This window comes from Staurois parvus, unplaced genomic scaffold (genome assembly GCF_062004578.1).
Source record: "Staurois parvus isolate SC_StPar_1 unplaced genomic scaffold, SC_StPar_1.0 ptg000592l, whole genome shotgun sequence".
Taxonomy (NCBI): domain Eukaryota; kingdom Metazoa; phylum Chordata; class Amphibia; order Anura; family Ranidae; genus Staurois; species Staurois parvus.
This window is the reverse complement of record NW_028318388.1, coordinates 2,281,386-2,306,976: the sequence shown is the minus strand read 5'-3', so window position 1 is coordinate 2,306,976 and position 25,591 is coordinate 2,281,386. Positions and strand designations below refer to the sequence as shown.

Genomic DNA, 25,591 nt, shown 5'->3' with positions numbered 1-25,591 from the left:
AGGTCAGACTTTTCCTGCGTGTAGTACTTCATCTGAGCCACTAGAGGTCAGACTTTTCCTAAGTGTAGTACTTCATCTCATCCAATAGATTGCAGACTTTTCCTGAGTGTAGTACTCCTCACATCCAATAGATGGCAGACTTTTCCTGCGTGTAGTACTTCATCTCAGCCACTAGAGGTCAGACTTTTCCTGAGTGTAGTACTTCATCTCATCAAATAGATGGCAGACTTTTCCTGCGTGTAATACTTCATCTCAGCCACTAGAGGTCAGACTTTTCCTGTGTGTAGTACTTCATCTCATTCAATAGATGGCAGACTTTTCCTGAGTGTAGTACTTTATCTCAGCCACTAGAGGTCAGACTTTTCCTGAGTGTAGTACTTCATCTCATCCAATAGATGGCAGACTTTTCCTGCATGTAGTACTTCATCTCAGCCACTAGAGGTCAGACTTTTCCTGTGTGTAGTACTTCATCTCATCCAATAGATGGCAGACTTTTCCTGAGTGTAGTACTCCTCACATCCAATAGATGGCAGACTTTTCCTGCGTGTAGTGCTTCATCTCAGCCACTAGAGGTCAGACTTTTCCTGCGTGTAGTACTTCATCTCAGCCACTAGAAGTCAGACTTTTCCTGCGTGTAGTACTTCATCTCATCCAATAGATGGCAGACTTTTCCTGAGTGTAGTACTCCTCACATCCAATAGATGGAAGACTTTTCCTGCGTGTAGTACTTCATCTCAGCCACTAGAGGTCAGACTTTTCCTGTGTGTAGTACTTCATCTCATCCAATAGATGGCAGACTTTTCCTGCGTGTAGTACTTCATCTCAGCCACTAGAGGTCAGACTTTTCCTGTGTGTAGTACTTCATCTCATCCAATAGATGGCAGACTTTTCCTGAGTGTAGTATTCCTCTTCCTGATAAGAACAGATACTACACTTGATCTTAGCCAAAAGGCCGAGAAGAGTCTGCCATCTATTGGATGAGATGAAGTACTACACTCAGGAAAAGTCTGACCTCTAGTGGCTGAGATGAAGTACTACACGCAAGAAAAGTCTCACATCTGCAACTTAGGGAGAGTGTTCTGATCCAATTTCAAAAAACCATGGTCACCCTAATTTGCATCTCTCTCTTTTATTTTTAGCTAGCACCAATTAGGATACTTTTTGACCATACTGGTGGTAGACATCTCGATCGATCAATCGATCGATCTCTCTCTCTTTCATTTTTAGCTAGCACAAATGGTGATACTTTTTGAACATACTGGTTAAAGTTGGTTAATATCTCTCTCTCTTTCCCATTTTTAGCTTGTACAAATTCCGATACTTGCGATCTATTTATCTATCTATCTGTCTATCTGTCTATCTATCTATCTATCTATCTATCTATCTATCTATCTATCTATTATCTATCTATCTATCTATCTATCTATCTATCTATCTATCTATCTATCTATTATCTATCTATCTATCTATCTATCTATCTATCTATCTATCTATCTATCTATCTATCTAATTCTCTTCTATCTATCTATTATCTATCTATCTATCTATCTATCTATCTATCTATCTATCTATCTATCTATTATCTATCTATCTATCTATCTATCTATCTATCTATCTAATTCTCTTCTATCTATCTATTATCTATCTATCTATCTATCTATCTATCTATCTATCTATCTATCTATCTATCTATCTATCTATCTAATCTCTGATATAAAAGACACAAAAGAATGCAGCTCTCTAATCATTGTTACACCAGTAAATCAATTATTTAAAGCTTAAGGCTCTGTTCACACATAGGCATTTTGAATCCCGGCTGCAATTTCAAAACACGCTGTTAAAATGTCAAATCGCACATCAGCGTGTTCAGGTGCCATTCATTTCAATGGCACCTAAAAATGTTGCAATTGTCATGCAACATATTGAGTTGCAATTGTGCAAACCAAATCGTGTGACATGCATCGCCCAAAGGAAGTTACGGAACTTCGCGCATTTTGATTTACGTGAGTACAGTGTGATTTGTTGTGGAATTGCCCCTGAACAGGCTGATGTGCGATTTGACATTTTAACAGTGGGTCTTGGTGGGCGGAGCCTGAGTATGGCGGCGGCGGAGAGCTCGGGGTAGGAGCTCTCGCACGAGTCTCCTCTGACCGACCCCCCCTATTTTTGGCCTCAACTCCCCTCAGAGGTGTGGAGCTCCAGATGGCTGAGACCTACCTCGGCCTGGTGGGGTTCCCTGGATGAGCAGCGGCGCGCGGTTGGAGGAGCCGGGGAGCTGGAGAGCAGCGGAGAGAGGCTGGGATGCTGAGCCGGGTTGCCGGGAGACGAGGAGGCGCGGCCGGGGCACGTGACCAGCCGCGGTGCACCCCTGGGAAGCAGGGAAGCCGGCCGGCTGAAGGCTGACAGGGAGCAGGAGAGTCTTGACTCGCTGGAGGGCTGGGAGTGTAACCCGGAAAGCCGGAGATGGGAGCAGGTCTGAGGTTGCAGTGACACGCCGGTTCCCCCGGTGCCACACGAGTGGGAGAGCCGTGCGGCTGTGAGGAGAGGTGACGCTGCGGGAGCACGTGACCAGCCGCGGAGGATCTCTGGGGGAAAGAGGAAGCCGGCTGCCTTCCTGATGTGACAGGGAGACGCCGGCTCACTGCTGTCTGTACCCCCTGGCTGGCTGGCTGATCCTGGGTCAGGGGGACCCAGGAATACCAGGAGACCCTTCCTGCCTTCCTGGGACAAACCCTAAGGAGAAAAAAAAAAAAAAGAAACAGCATCGGAAACCCAGAGGAATCCCCCCCCCCAGGACTGAGCAGCAGTGAAGGCCCTCCACACAAGCATGGAGCCACCGTCCTGAGAAGGGAAGGGTGAGTGAGAGCTACTGGGGGCTTACTGTGTTGTGGAACCCTGAGTGACATAGGAAACCAAGCAGTGAAAGAGGGGAGGGGAGGATTCCCTGGGGTTAGAAGAGAAGAAGAGAGGAGGCCCAGGTGTCCTAAGAGAATAAAACATATAAAAAATTGCAAGTCTGTCTGGTCCAGAAATTATAAAGGAGCGGTATAATCCCATCTTTCAGAGGATATGAAGAATAAAGGTCCCAAGGGAGCAGGGCCCAAAGGGTCTCAAACAGGAACAATAAAGAAATTTACATCATATGGAAATATTACGCCAGAAAGGGCCCAAGGCGCAAGCACAAAAGGGGAAATGGACACTAGTTCAGGAAATAGTCCTAGATTATCATTGGGCATGAATAGCAGCTGCAGTCAACAAATAGTGGATGGCTTGGGAAAAAAAGACTCTGACGGGGAACTACAAGTACCAAACAAGAAGGAGATGATAGAAATGTTTCAAAATTTGGAAAAAACGATAAAACATGAAATGACAGCTATTCGAAATGATTTAGGGCATCTGCTATCAAGAATGGAGGAAACAGAGGAGAAAGTTAAAATCCAGGCCCAAAACATAGATAATCTAAAGAAAAAAATAAACCAATTGGAAAACACTCAGAAAAAATTGATCTATAGGATGGAAGCTCAAGAAAATAAAGAAAGAAGGTGTAACCTTAGAGTACGAGGAATCCCAGAGACTGCAAAAGGGGAAACACTATATGAACTAGTTAAAAAAATCTTGAACTCCATAAGAGACAGACCTGAAACAGATGGGATCAAGTTAGATGGAGTGTTTAGAACAGGAAAGTTCAAACAGGCTACTGAGAAGGAAAGACCGAGAGACATAATTCTCCAGTTCCAAAAATTTGGGGTCAAAGATGAGATTTGGAAGAAGACCAAGGGAAGATCATTAATTAAGTATGGAGATTTGACTATCCAAATTTATGCGGACTTAACAGCAGAGACCCTACGGAGAAGGAGATCCCTGAGACCCCTGTTGGAGAAAATGAGGAAACAGAATGTGCAGTATAGATGGGGTACCTCAGCATCTCTAATTGGCTGGAAAAATGGGGTCACAGCTAAGGGATTTTTGTGAGAGACTGGACATGCAAAGAATGGAGATAGCAGGGTGGGAAGAAGAAGATAAAGGAGATACAGATGATACAAGAAAAGAGGACTGGCAGCGGGGAGGGGGAGGGAGGCCTCGGGGCTGGGGAGGGAAAGGAGGGAGAATTAAGTAGAAAATATGTGTTTGTTTTTTTTTTGTTTTTTTTTTTGTTGTTTCATCCTCCTTTTTCCCTCTCTCGCCCCTGGTCTCTCCCCTCAGGAAGTTGAGGTCCTTCAGAATGCTCCGGTTTAAGGGAGGGAAGTAAAGATTCTTCCTGAGCCCAGATGATAGAGAGAGGGGATCTGGGGGGGTCGGAGGAGAGGTGAGCCGTACATGGGCGGAGCTTACGCCCTAAGTTTTAAATCAATAGTGGAAACAGATCCACAAATGATTTGTAGGCAGTTTATAAGCCTAAAAATGGGTAGGGGAAAAAGAAAAGAGGGTGGGAGGAATGGGGGGTGGGAGATGAGGGTCGGGCGGGAGGGAGTGGGGGGAGGTTGGGTTAATATGCTGCACGATAGAAGGGCCCAATAGGAGGAGGCGTATTAGAGGAGAGAGAGACAGAATTAAGAAGGATGGAAGAAATACAGTTTATAACATATAATGTGAATGGGTTAAACTGTCCTGGGAAAATATTTAAGTTGTTTAAAGAGTTACATCATAGAGCAACGTCAGTGGTATTTTTACAGGAAACACATTTTGAGATAGAGTCAAATGTGAAACTAAAATCCAAATATTATCCAACATGGTATTACGCTGACTCTCCAATTAAAAGAGCAAAAGGGGTGGCAAAAGGGTTGGCAAAGAACATGAGATTTGAGCTGGAGGATAGAAGGACCGATCCGGAGGGGAGATTCCTGTTCTTGAGAGGTAAATTACAGGGAATCGAGTGTACGTTAGCCAATATATATTGCCCCAACAAAAAGCCGGAGATCTATTTGAAGGGTCTGTTGAAAAAATTGATAGACTTCAAAAAAGGGCGTTTGATAGTAGCAGGAGACTTAAATCTCTGTATGGACCCCCAAAAGGATGCAACCTCCCCTGTGCAGAGAGAAGGGGGTAGGTCTCTGAGAGCTTTGAAGAAAGCGATCCACGAGTACCAACTGGTGGACACTTGGAGAATAATGCATATGAGAGACAGAGACTATACCTTCTTCTCTAATGCACATGAGATATACTCGAGGCTGGATTATATTTTAATAGATCATCAACTTATAGAACTGTTGGTTAAAATAGAAATAGAGATGAGTACATTCTCGGATCATGCCCCTGTCATAATGAAAATGGGATGGGGAAGACGGTGGACGGGAGGTCTAGGATGGAGGTTAAATGAGGCCCTTCTTTTGGATGAGGATATAGCCCAGAAGATTGGGGAAGAGATCAAGGTATATTTTAAGGAGAATGAGACAGAGGAAGTATCGACAGCCACAGTATGGGAAAGCCACAAGGCATATATAAGAGGTATCCTGATTGCGATGGGAGCAAGGAAGAAAAGAGAAAGAAGAGAGAGGGTTAGTGGGCTCCTAAAAGAAATCCTGGATTTAGAGCAGATACAAAAGAAGAAAATAACAAGAGAAATAAGACAGAAGTTAATGGATAAAAAAGATGAGCTAGAGAGATTGATGGAAGAGGAGAGGAGAAGAGTATATAACAAAGTACTAAATGAAAGATATACTGTAGATGGGGAGACAGACCAGGAAAATACTTAATGAGAGCTTTGAATAAAAAGAAAAATAGAAATTATATAGAAAAGATAAAAAATCCTAAGGGGGAGTTGGTTTATTCAACCAAAGAGATTATTAAAGTGTTCACGGAATACTATAGAAAATTGTATAATATTAGTCCCCAAGGCTCTTCAAAAGAAATTGAAGAGGATATCAACGAAAAAAGGATGATATATTTAAAAAATGCAGGATTACCAAAGTTAAGTGAAATACAATTGAACTCCTTGGATGCGGAAATTTCCCAGGATGAAATAAAAGCAGCATTAAGAAGTACAGGGGGTGGAAAAAGTCCAGGACCGGATGGGTATACAGTTAAGTACTATAAAAAATATAGTGAAATATTGTTACCTAAACTGAAGAAGTATATGAACGACCTGGGAGGAGGGATGGAGGGGAGAAGAGAATCTCTTCAGGCCCATGTTGTACTCATTCACAAGGAGGGAAAAGATTAGAGATGAGCGAATTATTCAAAAATTCGGTTCGGCTGATTCGCCGTATTCGTGGAAGAAATTTGATTCGAGCCGAATATATTCGCTGTGAATTTAACTTATAAAAAGGGTGTTTCTAGGCTTCAGAGAGCCTTTATATTAGTGCAGAACACTGTACCTTTAATTTAAATGCCCTTGGAGTCTGCTGGGGAAGAGAAATAATACTGTCAGTCAGTATGACATGCAGATGAGTGCCGTCGATCTTAAAATCACCGCACACTTCACTCATTTGGGCAGTCACGGGGCCAAAACCAGAGTGTGGAGCCACAGTGTGGCGGTGGAGGCAGCAGCAATGGGAGGCCATACAGCACCCTATGACAAAATGGAACCCACCAGCAGTGTGAGGAGACCTGAAAGTGGCACATGGCAGAGTGTGGCGATGGAGACAGCAGCAATGGGAGGCCGTACAGGGACCCATGACACACTCTGGACCTGGCAGCAGCATGAGGAGGCGGTACAGGGGCCCATGACAGATTACGGGCCTGGCAGCAGCATGAGGAGTCGGTACGGGGGCCCATGGCAGATTACGGGCCTGGCAGCAGCATGAGGAGGCGGTACAGGGGCCCATGGCAGAGTGGCGGAGCGTAAGCAGCTAAAATTGAAGGCCATACACAGGCCTATGTTAAAAAGTCCCCCCAGCAGCAGCGCGGGGAGACGACTATCAAGAGTCCAATGGCAGAGTGGCGGAGCAGAAGCAGCTTCAATTGAAGGCCATACACAGGCCTAGGTTAAAAAGCGGAAGCCGTCAGCAGCGTGAGCAGACGACAGAGACACATGGCGCAGGGTGGCGGTGGATGCAGCAGTATTCGGAAGCCAAACACAGGCCTCGGTTAAAAAGCGGAAGCCGTCAGCAGCGTGAGCAGACGACAGAGGCACATGGCGCAGGGTGGCGGTGGAGGCAGCAGTATTCGGAAGCCATACACAGGCCTAGGTTTAAAATTGGAACCCAGCAGCGTGAGCAGACGACAAAGACACACATGGCAGAGGATGGATCTGGCAGCAGTATGAGAAGGCGGTACAGGGGCCCGTGGCACAGTGTGGTGATGGGGGCTACAGCAACTGGATGCCAGAAAGTGGCCGATAGGGCTATATACTGCATGGAATTATAAAGTTGTAAAGACAGTGGCCTATAAGGCTATACACACTATAACAATCATGACTTGATTGACCATTGGCCTATAAGGCTATACACAGCATGAATATCATGACTTATTCTGAGAGTGGTTTGGAAGGCTATATACAAAAAGTAATTCATGAGCTGTCCGGACAGCGGACAATAAGTACATATATACAAATCAATTCATCAGCTGTCCAGCCAGCGGCCTCAAAGGCGACACATATAGAAAGCAATTCATGAGCTGTTCAGACAGCGGCCTCTAAGGCGACAGATATACAAAGCAATTCCCGAGGTGTTCAGGGAGCGGCCTGAACGGCTAGGTCAGTTAGGTCAGTTGTGTCAGGAACTGGTGGTTTGAAATCCAGACTAATCCACGCCTGATTCATTTTTACAAACGTGAGTCTCTCCACACTTTGGGTGGACAGTCGTGTCCTCCGCGGAGTTACAATACCTCCTGCCGCACTAAACACGCGCTCCGATGCCACGCTACTGGCCGGGCATGACAGCCTTTCAAGGGCAAATTCAGCTAGTTGGGGCCAAAGGTCAAGTTTCGTTGCCCAGTAGTCAAGGGGATTGTCTACCTTGGTTGGCAGGGTGCTGTCCAAGTAGGCCCAAGCTTGTTGTTTGAGGTCCTGCTCCAGGTCCACCTGATGCTGCTGCTGCTGCGGCTGGTTAGTAGTTTCCTCACTGCGCTGGTGAAGAAAGCTACTCATCATCGACTGCAGACTGAGGCAGCCGCTGCTGGTGGAGCTGCCACTGCTCCTACCACCCCTCCCCTGCTGCCATGGCAGCGGAACGCGAGCGCACAGGGCCCACAGTGTCTGAGGATGGACGTTGGCGCAGAAAGGCAGAGACCAACTGACTACATAGGTGGTTTTTATAGTACTTTATTTTGGCCTCCCTCTCAGCAGGTGTGAAAAAGGCCACCATTTTGGAACGGTAGCGAGGGTCCAACAAGATGGACAGCCAAAATTCATCCCTCTGTCTGATGGTTATTATTCGGCTGTCGCTACGCAAGCAAGCGAGCATGCTATGGGCCATTTGTGCCAAGGAATGCGAGGGACTCCCTGCCTCCATCTCCACAGCATACTGCCACGGTGCGTCTGGGTCCTCTGTCTCCTCCTCCTCCTCTACCAGATGCTCCTGCTCCTCCACTCCTGTCCGCTGAGTGGAAAAACCACCCATTTCACTCAATAATTCCTGAGCACCAATGTCCTCCTCTACCTCCTCCTCTTCTTCCTGTCCTGCCCCCACAGGGGTCATGTGGCGTTGAGATCTGTGCGCCACGTCTACCGCACCCTGACCAGCCATTGTTAACAGCATTTGTTCCAGGACGTGCAACAGAGGAATGACGTAGTTCATCCCATAGTCCTGCCGACTCACGAATAGCGTGGCCTCCTCAAATGGCCTGAGCAAGCGGCAGGTGTCACGCATGAGCTGCCAATGGCTGACATCTAAGTTACACAGGGGAGTACCTTTATCCGCTTGTAACATCAGGAAATCGGTGATGGCCTTTTGCTGTTCGTAAAGGCGGTCTAACATATGTAGGGTTGAATTCCACCTTGTTGCAACGTCGCAGATCAGGCGATGCTGTGGAATTCCGTTCTGCCGCTGCAGCTCAAGGAGGGTGTGCTTTGCGGTGTAGGAATGGCTGAAATGCATGCAAAGTTTACGTGACATTTTAAGGATGTCTTGCAGTGGGATGGTGGATTTTAGGAACCGCTTGACAACCAGATTGAACACGTGAGCCATGCATGGCGCATGGCACAACCTTCCTTGACGCAGAGCAGACACCATGTTCTTTCCGTTGTCGGTCAACATGGTTCCGATTTTAAGTTTGCGCGGAGACAGCCACGTAATCCATCATGGATTACATGATGAAGATTCTCTGAGTGAATGGAGAAGTTTTTTCCACACGTGTGAGAATTCATTGTTAAAAATGCTGATAGAAAGGAAAAAAAGGAAATTAAGGACAGTGGAGGTTAAAATAGATGAGATGAAAAAGAAAGTAGAGGAACTAAAGGACAAGAGGGATCTAAATGGATTATTTCAGAAATTACACGAACAACTTAATAAAAAGGATGGAGAAATGAAGAAAAAGAAACATAAGAAATTTGTCAGAGATATAGGTGATTACCAGGCCAATAAAGTGTATAAATGGCAGGAAGTAATTTCAAAAAATTGTCAGTCTGCAGAATCATCTCCAGCCAAATCCACTGATGGAAACCTGGAAGATATGAGAAATATACCCCAGGAAGGAAAAAAGCAGATGGGAGTTACACTAAATGGAGGGAGGGGGGAGGGGTCTAAACCTAGTGATATTAAAACAAATGTAAAAACCAAGAATTCGGGTAATCAAGAATATAATGTTCCAGTTTATAATAGATTCCAACCATTGGAAGGTTGGAATAACCAATACAATCAATATAATCCAAGGAACGTATACTATAGCCCAGGTCGAAATAGAGGAAGGGGAAATTTTTTTCAGAGGGACTTCAGAGGTCGGCCACCAGGTCCACCTTATATGAGACCTTATTTCCCACCCCAGTGGGGAAGAGGGGGGCAGAGAAATCCCCAATATTACCAACCAGTGGAAGGGGAGGGAGGATATGCCCCGAGAGAAGAAACAGGAAGGTATCAACAAGTAGAAGAGCGACCTGTGGAAGGAGGAAACGAGAACAAAAGGAAACGAAAAGAAGTTTAGGGGAAGGTATTTATAATTTGAGTTCAGTTCCGTTAACAGATGAGGAAATTTCAGTATTAGATAAAGGTCTTAAGTTTGCTCCTAAAACCAATTTAAATAAATTTGATACATATATTGCTATTAATAAATATATTAGGAAAATTAATATCAAGAAATACTTTGCTTCTTTACCAGGGCCAACATCTATGGCAAATTTGGAATCAAGATCTAAATATGTTCATAGTGAATTAAAAAACAAATCTACGTTTAATCCCTCAAACTCTAGAAATATGAATGTTGAGGTGTTTAAACAAATGACAATTGATGATCTATATGAACTAGAGGCACGAAAATTTAAGGAAGAAGAATCCATTTATAAGGGTTTGCTCACATTGAAAAAGAAAAATAATGTTGTGATCCGACCAGCGGACAAGGGGGGAGGGGTGGTCGTAATGGACAGATTGAATTATGAAAAGGAAATGAATTTAATTTTAGGGGACAGGAGTACCTATGAAAAAATTTCAAAAAACCCCACAGCTTTATATAGAAAACAGCTTGTAAAATTGGTAAAAAAAGCGGAAGATGACAAAATTATTCATGAGAAAGAAGCATTATATCTTGTCCCTTTACACTGTAAGGTTCCATTTATATACATCCTACCTAAGATCCACAAGAGTTTGACCAACCCACCAGGTAGGCCTATTATTAATGGAATAGGATCAATCCACTCAAGGGTGGGACAATATATAGACTTTTACTTACAGCCAGTGGTTAAAAAAGCGCCTTCGTATCTTAAAGACGGCCAAGATGTGATTAATTTATTGGAAGGTATGGAGATTACACAAGAAATGTATCTGATGACCATAGATGTCAATTCCTTATACACTAGTATAAAACACAAAGATGGAATAGATGCAATAAAATGGGCCTTAAAATACCATACAGAATTACATATCAAACAAAGGAAGTTTATTATACAACTATTGGAATTTTCTATGGGGAAGAACTATTTTTGGTATGATGGTGGATATTATGAACAAAAGAAAGGTGTCGCGATGGGCGCGAAGTTTGCTCCCAGTTTGGCCAACATCTTTTTGGCAAAATGGGAGGATAAGGAAATCTTTGGCAGAAATTGGAAAGGGCTAAAAACATGGAAAAGGTATATCGATGATATTTTGGTAGTTTGGGAAGGTACAGAAAAAAGTTTACAACAATTTTTAGAATATATTGGAAAGAATGAACATGAATTAACTTTTACTTATAATATGAGCCAAGAATCGGTCAATTTTTTAGATTTAACTATTTTTAAGATGAATAATAAGTTATATTTTAAAACGTTTTTTAAAGATACAGATAGAAACGGGTACATTCCTACAAATAGCTGTCATCATCCCCGGTGGATACAGGGTATACCTAAAGGACAATTTACTAGAATTTTTAGAAATTGTTCTAGACTGGAGGATTACATTTTACAATCAGAAGTTATTTTAAATAGGTTTATTGCTAAGGGCTATGATCCAGTGAGATTGGAGAAAATAAGATTTAAGATAAGTCAAAATTATTTAGGAGGAAGAAAAATTAAGCAAAAACCAAAGACTAAAGATAAGAGGAATGGAATTGAATATGCGTTTATTTCGAATTTTAATTGTCAGTATAGAGAAGTTGAAAATATTTTTATGAGACATTGGCCAATTCTTAAAAAAGATAATGTTTTAAGTTCAGAGTTACCAGTAAAACCTTCCTTTATTTATAGAAAAGCAAATAATTTGAGAAACATTTTAGTAAAAGGCGTAATTTCCCCACCAAAAGAAAAAGTTTTTGAGATGTTTAATTTTAAAGGTTTTTATCCATGCAAAAAGTGTAGAATTTGTAGAAAGACTGGGATAAAAGATAGGATGATTTCATCCTTTAAATCCCATTCTACTGGAGAGGAATTTCCTATTAAGCGGTTTATCACTTGTAATACACGTTATGTAACATACGTATTGGAATGTCCGTGCCAGTTCCAATACATTGGTAGGACTAAAAGGAATCTGTCAGTCAGATTGGAAGAGCATGTGAGAAATATTATTAAGGGCAAGAAAGACCATAATGTATCGAAACATTTTAAAGATTGTCATAACTCAGATCCAGGACTCCTAAAATTTTGTGGCATTGATAGTATTAAAGGACATTGGAGGGGTGGTAATAGAGTCCAAAAGTTGTCGCAAAATGAGACTTTTTGGATATTTAAGATGAATACATTAAAACCTAGAGGTCTTAATATAGAACTTGATTTAAATTGTTTTATTTCTGATTTTTAGATTCCTTGGGCGAAAATGTTGAGAGCTGGGATATAATCTTGTGTGACCTAGTAGAATTTTAGGTGTTGTGGCTCGTAATAAGTAATGTATTAATTATAGGTGTAAAAAATATAAAGGAGCTGATTAGAATTTATAATAAATTATTTTAATATGATTTTAGCATAGTGTATGAATATTAAAAAAATATATAGGTGGGGTTTGAGATATATATAAAAAGTTTTTTCTGAATGTAAAAAGTATAAGAATAGTTTTATGAAACTAGGAATGAATAATATATATTAGTATATGAATTAATTGAACCTGTTCTTGAGAATGACCACTGGAGGGAGCAAAGTATTTAGATTGAAAAGTATGATGAATTAAGTATAATGGGATGTAATATATGAGTTTGACCACTGGAGGGAGTAAGAGGCTTAATAATGAAGTAGTGTTATGTATATATATATATGTCCGATGGGTTATATTTGTTATAAATTAAAATTGATAGGATTTATTAAATATGTTTTAAAATGGGGTAGAAGATTAGGGAATATGTGCATAATTAAAGTTTTTATATATAATGTATTTTTGTATTTTGGGCTGATAATCAGACTAGACAACATGGAGGTTTATTTGTTGATTGTATTTTTATATGAATTTACATTCCTCTGGTACCCTTCTGGTATTAGTATTTGCCCAGACCGATGTTTTTTGGGCTTTGGGTATTCATTAGAGTGAGAGAGGAATTGCGATGGCCTGGTTTCCCTATTTAAAAATGGCGGTGACGGCCTCATACCATTGAGAGACATCAATATATAAGGAGAGTGGTGTGGGACGTCCGTATCCCTTCAGACGAAGTCCGGAAGTGACGAAACGCGTTAAGGGTGTGACGTAGTGACGCACGCACGCAGACCGGAAGTGTCGCCGCGGCCATTTTGTGGGTTGTCAACACATGGCAAATCGCATTTGTTTGATAGGACTCACATAGGAAGCATGTTGGAAGCCGGAATAATGAAATTTTAATGTAAGTTCTTATTAAATCTTTTTATTATACCCTGAATATGAGCCTTGAGACCCTTCTTGTCTTTTGAGGACCTTGGAATATTTTCATTGGAGCATTTGGAAGATCTCATTTGGATGCTGGTATATGGATACAGAGGGTAATAGTATCTAATACTATTGGTGCTGGTGGAACACAGTGTTGCAGTTTTCACTGAGTGGTCACAGTTTATTCACATGTGCACAGAAGAGATACACATATATAGTGTTTGCACATTTTTGTGTTTTTGTGTTTGCACGGAGAGAATATATTATGTATTAAGGTAATGCACTAGATTTTGAATTTGTTTTTTCGAGGTATTACGGGATGGAAGGGAATTTCTTCTGACTGGATGAATTAAATTTGGATATTTGGACAATTTTTTGGACACCATTTCTATTTGACACTATTTTTGGTTATATTGGGACATTTTGGGACACTTTGCATTGGACTTTTTTATTTATATTTTTTATTTTGAATTTTATTATTATATTTAAGTGTTTGGATTTTATTTTATATTCATTTATTTGAATTTGTTTATATATTTTTCAAAAAGGTTATAATACTGTGTTGCTTTCTGGGGAGAAAGCGTGACTTTTTGAAGGGTTTTTGGGGTTAGGTGATATACACATATTTAAAATAAAGCATGGCACAACCTTCCTTGACGCAGAGCAGACACCATGTTCTTTCCGTTGTCGGTCAACATGGTTCCGATTTTCAGTTTGCGCGGAGACAGCCATCTGTCAATTTCTCTGTTCATTACACTCAGAAGTTCATCCCCTGTGTGACTACGTTCGCCAAGGCATACCAGGTGCAGCACAGCGTGACACCGTTGCGCCCTGCACATGTGATATGCCGGTCGGGTAATGGGACTTGGCACGGGGGTGGCGGCTGAGGACACGGCGGAAGAAGAGGTGGTAGAGGCGGACATCTTTGCTGGACCAAGGACGTGCAAACGTGGAGGCAAAAGCGGCGTGACCTTTCCAAGTTGCTGGTGCGGCTGTGCCGGCACCACGTTCACCCAGTGGGCCGTAAATGACATGTACTGTCCCTGACCGTAGTTACAGCTCCACACGTCGGCGCTGCCGTGCACTTTGGCAGAGACCGACATGCTCAAAGGCTGGCCCACCATCTCTTCTACATGTGAATGCAGGGCTGGCACTGCCTTTTTGGCGAAGAAATGCCGGCTTGGCACTCTCCACCGCGGCTCGGCACAAGCCATCATTTCTCGGAAAGGTGCTGAGTCCACCACTTGGAAAGGGAGGGACTGCAGCACCAGCAACTTGGACAGGAGGACTAGAGATGAGCGAAGTATTCAAAAATTCGATTCGACTGATTCGGCGAATTCGTGGAAAAATTTCGATTCGAGTCGAATATATTCGCTGCGAATTTAACTTATAAAAGGGTGTTTCTAGGCTTCAGAGAGACTTTATATTAGTGCAGAACACTGTACCTTTAATTTAAATGCCCTTGGAGTCTGCTGGGGAAGAGAAATAATACTGACAGTCAGTATGACATGCAGATGAGTGCCGTCGATCTTAGAATCACCGCACACTTCACTCATTTGGGCAGTCACGGGGCCAAAACCAGAGTGTGGAGCCACAGTGTGGCGGTGGAGGCAGCAGCAATGGGAGGCCATACAGCACCCTATGACAAAAATGGAAACCACCAGCAGTGTGAGGAGACCTGAAAGTGGCACATGGCAGAGTGTGGCAATGGAGACAGCAGCAATGGGAGGCCGTACAGGGACCCATGACACACTCTGGACCTGGCAGCAGCATGAGGAGGCGGTACAGGGGCCCATGACAGATTACGGGCCTGGCAGCAGCATGAGGAGTTGGTACGGGGGCCCATGGCAGATTACGGGCCTGGCAGCAGCAATGGGAGGCCGTACAGGGACCCATGACACACTCTGGACCTGGCAGCAGCATGAGGAGGCGGTACAGGGGCGCATGACAGATTACGAGCCTGGCAGCAGCAACTTGGACAGGAGGACGTTCAGCTTCTGCACCGTCGGGTGCGTGCTCGCAAACTGTTGTCTCTTGGAAACGGATTCCAAGAAAGACTGCTGACGGAATCCGTGAAGAGGAGTAGCAGGAGAAGGAGCATCTGAACGAGCGGAATATGCCAACAAGCGACAACAGGGGCCCATGACAGATTACGGGCCTGGCAGCAGCATGAGGAGTCGGTACGGGGGCCCATGGCAGATTAGGGGCCTGGCAGCAGCTATGGGAGGCCCGTAATCTGCCAGCACCCTATGACAAAAAATGGAACCCACCAGCAGTGTGAGGAGACCTGAAAGTGGCACATGGCAGAGTGTGGCGATGGAGACAGCAGCAATGGGAGGCCGTACAGGGACCCATGAGAGACTCTGGACCTGGCAGCAGCATGAGGAGGCGGTATAGGGGCCCATGGCAGATTAGGGGCCTGGCAGCAGCTATGGGAGGCCCGTAATCTGCCAGCACCCTATGACAAAAAATGGAACCCACCAGCAGTGTGAGGAGACCTGAAAGTGGCACATGGCAGAGTGTGGCGATGGAGACAGCAGCAATGGGAGGCCGTACAGGGACCCATGAGAGACTGTGGACCTGGCAGCAGCATGAGGAGGCGGTACTGGGGCCCATGACAGATTAGGGGCCTGGCAGCAGCTATGGGAGGCCCGTAATCTGCCAGCACCCTATGACAAAAAATGGAACACACCAGCAGTGTGAGGAGACCTGAAAGTGGCACATGTTTGGGGCATGATTCATGGTGGATTTAGTCAGTTGTGTCAGGAACTGGTGGTTTGAAATCCAGACTAATCCACGCCTGATTCATTTTCACAAACGTGAGTCTCTCCACACTTTGGGTGGACAGTCGTGTCCTCTGCGGAGTTGCAATACCTCCTGCCGCACTAAACACGCGCTCCGATGCCACGCTACTGGCCGGGCATGACAGCCTTTCAAGGGCAAATTCAGCTAGTTGGGGCCAAAGGTCAAGTTTCGTTGCCCAGTAGTCAAGGGGATTGTCTACCTCGGTTGGCAGGGTGCTGTCCAAGTAGGCCTAAGCCTGTTGTTTGAGGTCCTGCTCCAGGTCCACCTGATGCTGCTGCTGCTGCTGCTGCGGCTGGTTAGTAGTTTCCTCACTGCGCTGGTGAAGAAAGCTACTCATCATCGACTGCAGACTGAGGCAGCTGCTGCTGGTGGAGCTGCCACTGCTCCTACCACCCCACCCCTCCCCTGCTGCCATGGCAGCGGAACGCGAGCGCACAGGGCCCACAGTGTCTGAGGATGGACGTTGGCGCAGACAGGCAGAGACCAGCTGACTACATAGGTGGTTTTTATAGTACGTTATTTTGGCCTCCCTCTCAGCAGGTGTGAAAAAGGCCACCATTTTTGAACTGTAGCGAGGGTCCAACAAAGTGGACAGCCAAAAGTCATCCCTCTGTCTGATGGTTATTATTCGGCTGTCGGTACGCAAGCAAGCGAGCATGCTATGGGCCATTTGTGCCAAGGAATGCGAGGGACTCCCTGCCTCCATCTCCACAGCATACTGCCACGGTGCGTCTGGGTCCTCTGTCTCCTCTTCCTCCTCCTCTACCAGATGCTCCTGCTCCTCCACTCCTGTCCGCTGAGTGGAAAAATCACCCATTTCACTCAATAATTCCTGAGCAGCAATGTCCTCCTCTACCTCCTCCTCTTCTTCCTGTCCTGCCCCCACAGGGGTCATGTGGCGTTGAGATCTGTGCGCCACGTCTACCGCACCCTGACCAGCCATTGTTAACAGCATTTGTTCCAGGACGTGCAACAGAGGAATGACGTCGTTCATCCCATAGTCCTGCCGACTCACGAATAGCGTGGCCTCCTCAAAGGGCCTGAGCAAGCGCAGGTGTCACGCATGAGCTGCCAATGGCTGACATCTAAGTTACACAGGGAGTACCTTTATCCGCTTTTAACATCAGGAAATCTGTGATGGCCTTTTGCTGTTCGTAAAGGCGGTCTAACATATGTAGGGTTGAATTCCACCTTGTTGCAACGTCACAGCATGAGGAGTCGGTACGGGGGCCCATGGCAGATTAGGGGCCTGGCAGCAGCTATAGGAGGCCCGTAATCTGCCAGCACCCTATGACAAAAAATGGAACACACCAGCAGTGTGAGGAGACCTGAAAGTGGCACATGGCATGAGACACTGTGGACCTGGCAGCAGCATGAGGAGGCGGTACAGGGGCCCATGGCAGATTAGGGGCCTGGCAGCAGCTATGGGAGGCCCGTAATCTGCCAGCACCCAATGTCAAAAAATTCAACACACCAGCAGTGTGAGGAGACCTGAAAGTGGCACATGGCAGAGTGTGGCGATGGAGACAGCAGCAATGGGAGGCCGTACAGGGACCCATGACAGACTCTGGACTTGGCAGCAGCATGAGGAGGCGGTATAGGGGCCCATGGCAGATTAGGGGCCTGGCAGCAGCTATGGGAGGCCCGTAATCTGCCAGCACCCTATGTCAAAAAATTCAACACACCAGCAGTGTGAGGAGACCTGAAAGTGGCACATGGCAGAGTGTGGCGATGGAGACAGCAGCAATGGGAGGCCGTACAGGGACCCATGACAGACTCTAGACCTGGCAGCAGCATGAGGAGGCGGTATAGGGGCCCATGGCAGATTAGGGGCCTGGCAGCAGCTATGGGAGGCCCGTAATCTGCCAGCACCCTATGTCAAAAAATTCAACACACCAGCAGTGTGAGGAGACCTGAAAGTGGCACATGGCATGAGACACTGTGGACCTGGCAGCAGCATGAGGAGGCGGTACAGGGGCCCATGGCAGATTAGGGGCCTGGCAGCAGCTATAGGAGGCCCGTAATCTGCCAGCACCCTATGACAAAAAATGGAACACACTAGCAGTGTGAGGAGACCTGAAAGTGGCACATGGCAGAGTGTGGCGATGGAGACAGCAGCAATGGGAGGCCGTACAGGGACCCATGAGACACTGTGGACCTGGCAGCAGCATGAGGAGGCGGTACAGGGGCCCATGGCAGATTAGGGGCCTGGCAGCAGCAATGGGAGGCCCGTAATCTGCCAGCACCCTATGACAAAAAATGGAACACACCAGCAGTGTGTGAGGAGACCTGAAAGTGGCACATGGCAGAGTGTGGCGATGGAGACAGCAGCAATGGGAGGCCGTACAGGTACCCATGACAGACTCTGGACCTGGCAGCAGCATGAGGAGGCGGTATAGGGGCCCATGGCAGATTAGGGGCCTGGCAGCAGCTATGGGAGGCCCGTAATCTGCCAGCACCCTATGTCAAAAAATTCAACACACCAGCAGTGTGAGGAGACCTGAAAGTGGCACACGGCATGAGACACTGTGGACCTGGCAGCAGCATGAGGAGGCGGTACAGGGGCCCATGGCAGATTAGGGGCCTGGCAGCAGCTATAGGAGGCCCGTAATCTGCCAGCACCCTATGACAAAAAATGGAACACACCAGCAGTGTGAGGAGACCTGAAAGTGGCACATGGCAGAGTGTGGCGATGGAGACAGCAGCAATGGGAGGCCGTACAGGGACCCATGAGAGACTCTGGACCTGGCAGCAGCATGAGGAGGCGGTGTAGGGGCCCATGGCAGATTAGGGGCCTGGCAGCAGCAATGGGAGGCCCGTAATCTGCCAGCACCCTATGACAAAAAATGGAACACACCAGCAGTGTGTGAGGAGACCTGAAAGTGGCACATGGCAGAGTGTGGCGATGGAGACAGCAGCAATGGGAGGCCGTACAGGGACCCATGACAGACTCTGGACCTGGCAGCAGCATGAGGAGGCGGTATAGGGGCCCATGGCAGATTAGGGGCCTGGCAGCAGCTATGGGAGGCCCGTAATCTGCCAGCACCCTATGTCAAAAAATTCAACACACCAGCAGTGTGAGAAGACCTGAAAGTGGCACATGACATGAGACACTGTGGACCTGGCAGCAGCATGAGGAGGCGGTACAGGGGCCCATGGCAGATTAGGGGCCTGGCAGCAGCTATAGGAGGCCCGTAATCTGCCAGCACCCTATGACAAAAAATGGAACTGTAGTGGTTTATGTAAGGATATATTTTATTTATAAAGGGCGTGTCCCTTTCCCTTAGATGAAATATTACAGTGCCTCCAGCCGTTAAAATACGGCAAATATTTAGTAAACCAATAATTTGGACACCTTGATAATTTGATCACCACTTATTATTATACCTTGAATTCTTTTAGCCAATATGATTTCGTACCATACACACAAAATTTGCCTTATAATAGATAAATATAAAAATTTATTTATGTACAAAAATTATATATATATTAACACAAAACGCAAAAGACTGGTGATAAATGAATATTGGTACACACAATCAAAAATATACCCTACCAATGTAATACACAATAATAAGGTTTCTAACTAATTACATCAATATCACAATTTTTAAATGATCTGATTTAAAAATTAAATTTATTAATAACTAATAATTTCGAGTATCTCAAAGGTTATATTCTCACAAGCCGTGGCCATAGGATTGCAAGAAGCTATCCTCTGATATATTGTACTCTGATTATTAATATTCAATAAATTATGAAATATGAAAAAAAAATTATAATATGGCACCAAACAATTTTTAACAGTAAAAACAGGATCTCTCTACATATATCTCGAACTACCCAATATTGTTGTGATACACTAAGGTAATTCTATGATTCCACACAACGGAGAAAATAGGTAATACAAAATCAAATAAACAATCTCACCGCACCCGGCATTCAGACTAGGCAACTCTCCCGTGGATTTATCTGGCAGTGGAACGCCTTTAGACTGATGACCACAAGGGAAATTGAGATAGAGTTCAATAGTGTGGGAGAATGTAGGAAGTTATAAGGATAGAGGTTTAGAAATTTAGTAAAGTTTTAGGAAGTTTGAAAGTATGGAAGAGTAGTTATTCAGCAGAGATCTCTTCAGATGTCAGGGTCTTCTTTTGATGAGGTCTTTTCTTTTGATGAGTTTTTCTTTTGATGAGTTTTCTTTCTTAAAGGTACAAGGGCTTTTATACCAACTAATCCATTGTTCTAAGATACCTTCCCACCAGGCTTCTTGATTGACTAGTTGAGAAATGTGTGTACATAAGCTATTTCTCACCTGCCCGCCAGGTGGCGGTCATGTATCATAGAACAATTTGAGTATTTGAGATGACTCATACCTCGGGTGGAATCTTAAGGTAATTTCAGGGATCAAATATACGTCTTTTTCCAGATATAAGTGATCATACCTATAATATTCTAAATAGGGACCATGGAATATAGGGGTATATTCAGTTATTCCTTCTTGAAATACCATCCTGTCTGCTTCCTGATAAGACATGTAACTAATGCTAGTTTATAATACATCTTGCTTTCCATCATCTCAATACTCAAGTTAGTGATATATAGTTCCCATTGCTGAATATTTGGTGGTGTATGAAACCTATTTTTTATAACATCTCTTTTATAACATGTTTTTGTAGTATATCTTTGTAGTTATATACAGTCAATTTTTAGACTTAAATGTCCTGAATTTAACTTCTTTGTTTTAGAACCAACATTTTCTATGTGTAGGGAAAAACTCTCTGTTTGCCTGGCTCTTGTATTGGAGTCACGGTAAACAACTCTTAATACTTTCACCCTTGGTGGACAATAGTATATTGTGATAGTTTCAGAGGTCTGTTGGTTTATCACACTCTGCAAGGTTTGAGTAAGCTCTCAGACAATCAGTTTGGTTCCTCTATTGTCATGTCCAGACCTTGTATATGTTTACCGGCTATTGAAGTCTGAATAATGGTGTTTGACCACCTGTAGAACTTCAAAATAGTATATTGTCTCTGGGAGGAAAAAAAAAAAAATCCCTTCACCCACCGTCTACACCTCTCCAGCCAGATGGTCATTCGACTTTCCAACCAAGACAAATTAACCCCTTAACATCCGGCTATATTGAGCTGCTTGTCATATAATATTATGTCTTGATAAAGTCATATTTTTGAGACATAATTCAAAAGGTCCACAACAAATCCCCCTTTGTTTGGGGTACAGGCACGTGTATAGGGGTGTCTGTGTCGCAAAACATGAGTGGGACTTTTGGCTAGAGTGATTGTTCGTCTTCTCCGGTGAAGTGAATGAAATTCAAAAAAAAAAATTCTTTAATAATAAAATGGCAGCGGTGATGCTGGTTGGTCCTCAACTTGACTCGGCGTCTTTAGATGGACACTTCTGATGACGATCCTGGTCTTGTGATGAGGCCGGCCTGGCCTGGCACATCCACCTTGGGGTCCATGGGTCCTCCGCACGACAGGTCTCTTAGACGGTCTCCTAGGCGGGTCTTTTCCTCTGGACTGGCCCTTGGTGGCCTGGGACATCATGTTATCGTCTCCGGATCGATCTCTGGCATCTGGTCTTTCCCACAGGACATTATAGCTTCCTTCTAGGGTCTGGTCATTGACACCTCCGATCGCCGGTCTAGTCATCGTCTGGGCCTTCCTTTCTAAATTATTAAAATGAACAGTTTAAGTATTGGATATACATAAAATTATATTACTGGATCCTGTAAGGAACAAGATGAATTATATGTTCAAAGAAAATTTAATAATGATCTCAATATCTCCAGATAGGAACTGGTGGGTTAGTCTTCCAACAACTGCAGTTGAGACTTTGGATGGCAAGCATGTAATTGGTTGATGTGCACCCATCTATCACTGATTTCACCATACCGGGTAACCTGCAATTTATATGCGACCGGAGAGATTTTATCAATGATAGAGAACGGACCTTTCCAAGATGGAAGGAATTTCCGTTCCTTGATCTGGTCTCTTGCAAAGTTGTATAGATAGACTTTGTCACCAATCTCATATTCCTTCTTGGAGGTTTTGAGATCATAGTATGTCTTAGCACTAGTTGCAGCTCTTTCCAAATTTCGCTGGGCAAAGGCAAAAGCATATTGCAGATGTTTACGTAAATCCTCTATGTACTGGTGTGTGGTGGTGGCATTGATCAAATTTTGATCTGTAGTGCGATACAATAAGTGCTGGGGCAGTACCATCCGTCTACCTGTCATCAGTTCAAAAGATGACATTTTTGTAACTGTATTCGGAGTAGCCCTCAACGCCATCAGGACCAGCGGGAGTTTGACATCCCAATCTTTGCCTGTTTCCTTAACAAATTTCTTAAGGACGTTAACGATGGTCTGATTGTATCGTTCTACACCACCACTAGAGGCTGGCCGATAGGCGATATGCAATTTCCTTTTAACCCCCAAAATTTTCCACAATTTGGCCATCACTTCGCTAGTGAAGTGCGATCCTCTATCAGACTCTGTCCTCTGTGGTAGACCAAAACGTGAAAATACATGATTTATTAGCAATGCAGCACATGTCTCGGAGCTATTATTTGGTGCTGGTATACACTCGACATACTTGATGAATAAACATGTAACTGTTAACATATACCGATTACCTCGTGAAGATTTTGTTACGGGCCCAATAAAATCCATTTGAAGGTCTGACCAAGGCATACATATCCCCCTCTTCTGGAGAGGTGCTCTGTGAGTTGGCTTGGTAGGTTGAAATTGGGGACATATTAGGCAACCTTGGCAGTACTCCTTCACATCACGTAACATATGAGGCCAGTAGGCATAATCCCGCAGGATCTCATACGTGATCTTCTCTCCACGATGACCGGAAGTAGGAGCATCATGGGCATGCTGTAGCATCAAACCTCTAAATTTAAGTGGGACGACCCATTGTTGTACGCCACCCTTTGAGGTTCGTATCAACAATCCCTGGTATAAAGAGAATTGGGATTTGGATTTCATTAAGATACTGTGACAGGATGAACGACGAGGTGATAGAGGGACGCTATGTGTCACCTCGCATATGCTCATACCTGACCGTTTAGGTGGAGTCCACTCCGGGTTTTTGGGGCCACAGTTAAGCAGGTGGTTCCGGACCAGAGTTTGGACTCCACTGATCTCCACCAACAGGTGGTATAAAAAGGGCAGGGCTGGAGCAAGGAGTTGCTCGTGGCCTGGGACTCAGAGAGGTGTTCTGAGAGAGCTGTGTGTATGGACTATACCTACAAGAAAAGGTTTGCTTTTTGTTTTATTTTGGTGACAGGGAGAAGCCCTTCACCTCTGAGAGAGGAAAAGCCTTTTGTTTAGTTAGTGCCTGGATGGCAAGGATTTATTTTCATGTTTTGTTTATTTTTCTGCAAACCTTTTAAATAAAGCTGACAACCAGTCAGATTTTGACAAAAGCCTGCTGTGCGGTCTACCTTTGTCCCAGGGAAGGAGATCCCCCACCTGAGCTAACCCCACATATGGTGGATTTGGCGGGCAACTTCCTGAGCAAGTGGGAAGATGGAGGAAGTTATAAGAGCCTTGCTGCAGGCCAACGCAGCACAACGGGAGACGAATCGCCAGTTGTCGGAAGCCCAACAAGCACAACATGAAGCCCAACAAGCAGACCGAGAGCTCCTTAAGCAGGTGGCCCAACACCTATTGGAATTAAAGAAGGAATCTGCAGATCCGCTGCCAGTGGAGCAGAAAATGGCGCGGGCCAGCTATGTTTTGCAGAAGATGACACCTGCGGATGATGTGGAGGCCTACCTCACAACTTTTGAAAGGGTTGCTGTTCGGGAAGGATGGAAAAAGGAGCAATGGGCAGGACTGCTTGCGCCATTTCTGACGGGTGAATCCCAAAAAGCCTATTATGACCTGGAACCAGGGGATGCCCAGGACTATGAGAAACTGAAGGCTGAGGTCCTTGCACGCCTGGGCGTCACCATTGCAGTCCGGGCTCAGCGGGTGCATCAGTGGCATTACAGGGCTGACAAACCACCCAGATCTCAGATGTTCGATTTGATACATCTCTCCAAAAAGTGGCTCCAGCCAGAGGTATTGTCAGGCCCTCAGATTGTGGAGCGTGTGGTCATGGACCAATATTTACGTACACTCCCTGCCACTTTGAGGAAGTGGGTCGGCCGTGGAGACCCTAAATCTGCAAATGAGCTGGTGGACCTGGTGGAGAGATATGCAGCCGCTGAGGACTTTTGGCACTCACCTGGGCCGTACCCCAAGGTCACTAGGGGTGGAAAACTATCCGGAGGATCCGGTAAGACTGTTCCATGGGCCAAAGGCTCAGAAAAAAATGATAAGACTATTGTGTCAGATCATGAGACTGTAGGCTTAGGACCTAGAGACTGGCCAAATAGGTCAGGAAGGTCCCCAAGGCCATTTAGAGGTCTAAGCACTGAACATATAATATGTTATCGTTGTCATGCGTTAGGTCATATTGCTGCAAACTGTCCTTTAAATGATGAACCTATGCAATGTGAAAATGCTTATTTAGGAAAACGCATGTCTCTTTTTGCACAGGTGGTATGTACTGCAGCATGTCAGAAACGCATGGAAAAGCAAATGTGTGTGATTGCCATTGATGAAAAGCCAGTAACTGCTCTGCTAGACTCGGGTAGTGTTGTGACCTTGGTTAAAGGTGATTTGGTAAACCCTGCAAGGTTACACCCTAGCATGATTGGGGTTATTTGTATTCATGGTGATACACGTAATTACCAGACTGCTCTGGTGGAGATTGGTACTCCCTGGGGCCCTGTGACCCATTCAGTGGGGGTGGTGCCCTCTCTGCTTCATGAAGCCATAGTGGGGAGAGATTTTCCCCATTTCTGGAAGTTATGGGATAAGGAGGGGAGTCAGGAGGACCGAGCTCCCCCTGCTGGGGAAACGCCGGAAACTCCTGAACTCACTCCTGACCCCTTTGACGGCAAGGTGGAAGGGGAAACTGTTGGTGTATCCAAGGAAGGTGTAGATCTTTTTCCTTTCTCTGTAATGGCTGGGGAGCAGGAGGAGTTGGATCCAACCCCAGACAGTGAGGATATAGAACAAGAGATGATCGCTGGCTCTAGTGAGAGTGGACAGAATGTGGTGCCTGACCTAGAGGTCAGAAAAGAGGATTTTTGTACGGAACAACTGAAAGATTCCACACTTAATAGAGCCCGTGAAAACATTAAAATGATTGATGGGGAACCAGTTGAAAATGATGTAGCGGTGTCTTTTCCCTACATGGCTCTTAACAATAACTTGCTGTATCAAGTGGTAAAGCAAGGGGAGGAGGTGGTAGAACAGTTAGTGGTCCCCAAACCCTTTCGCCGGATGGTACTAGATTTAGCCCATGGGCATATAATGGGTGGACACTTGGGCATAGAGAAAACAAAGGAGAGAATAACCCAGAGATTCTTTTGGCCAG

General features: G+C 45.0%; 1 pseudogene; it reads right to left on the bottom strand.

The window, feature by feature from the left end:
* Positions 1-830: 830 nt before the first annotated feature.
* On the bottom strand, positions 831-964 carry LOC149449970 (U2 spliceosomal RNA; annotated as a pseudogene).
* Between the last annotated feature and the right edge of the window lie 24,627 nt (positions 965-25,591).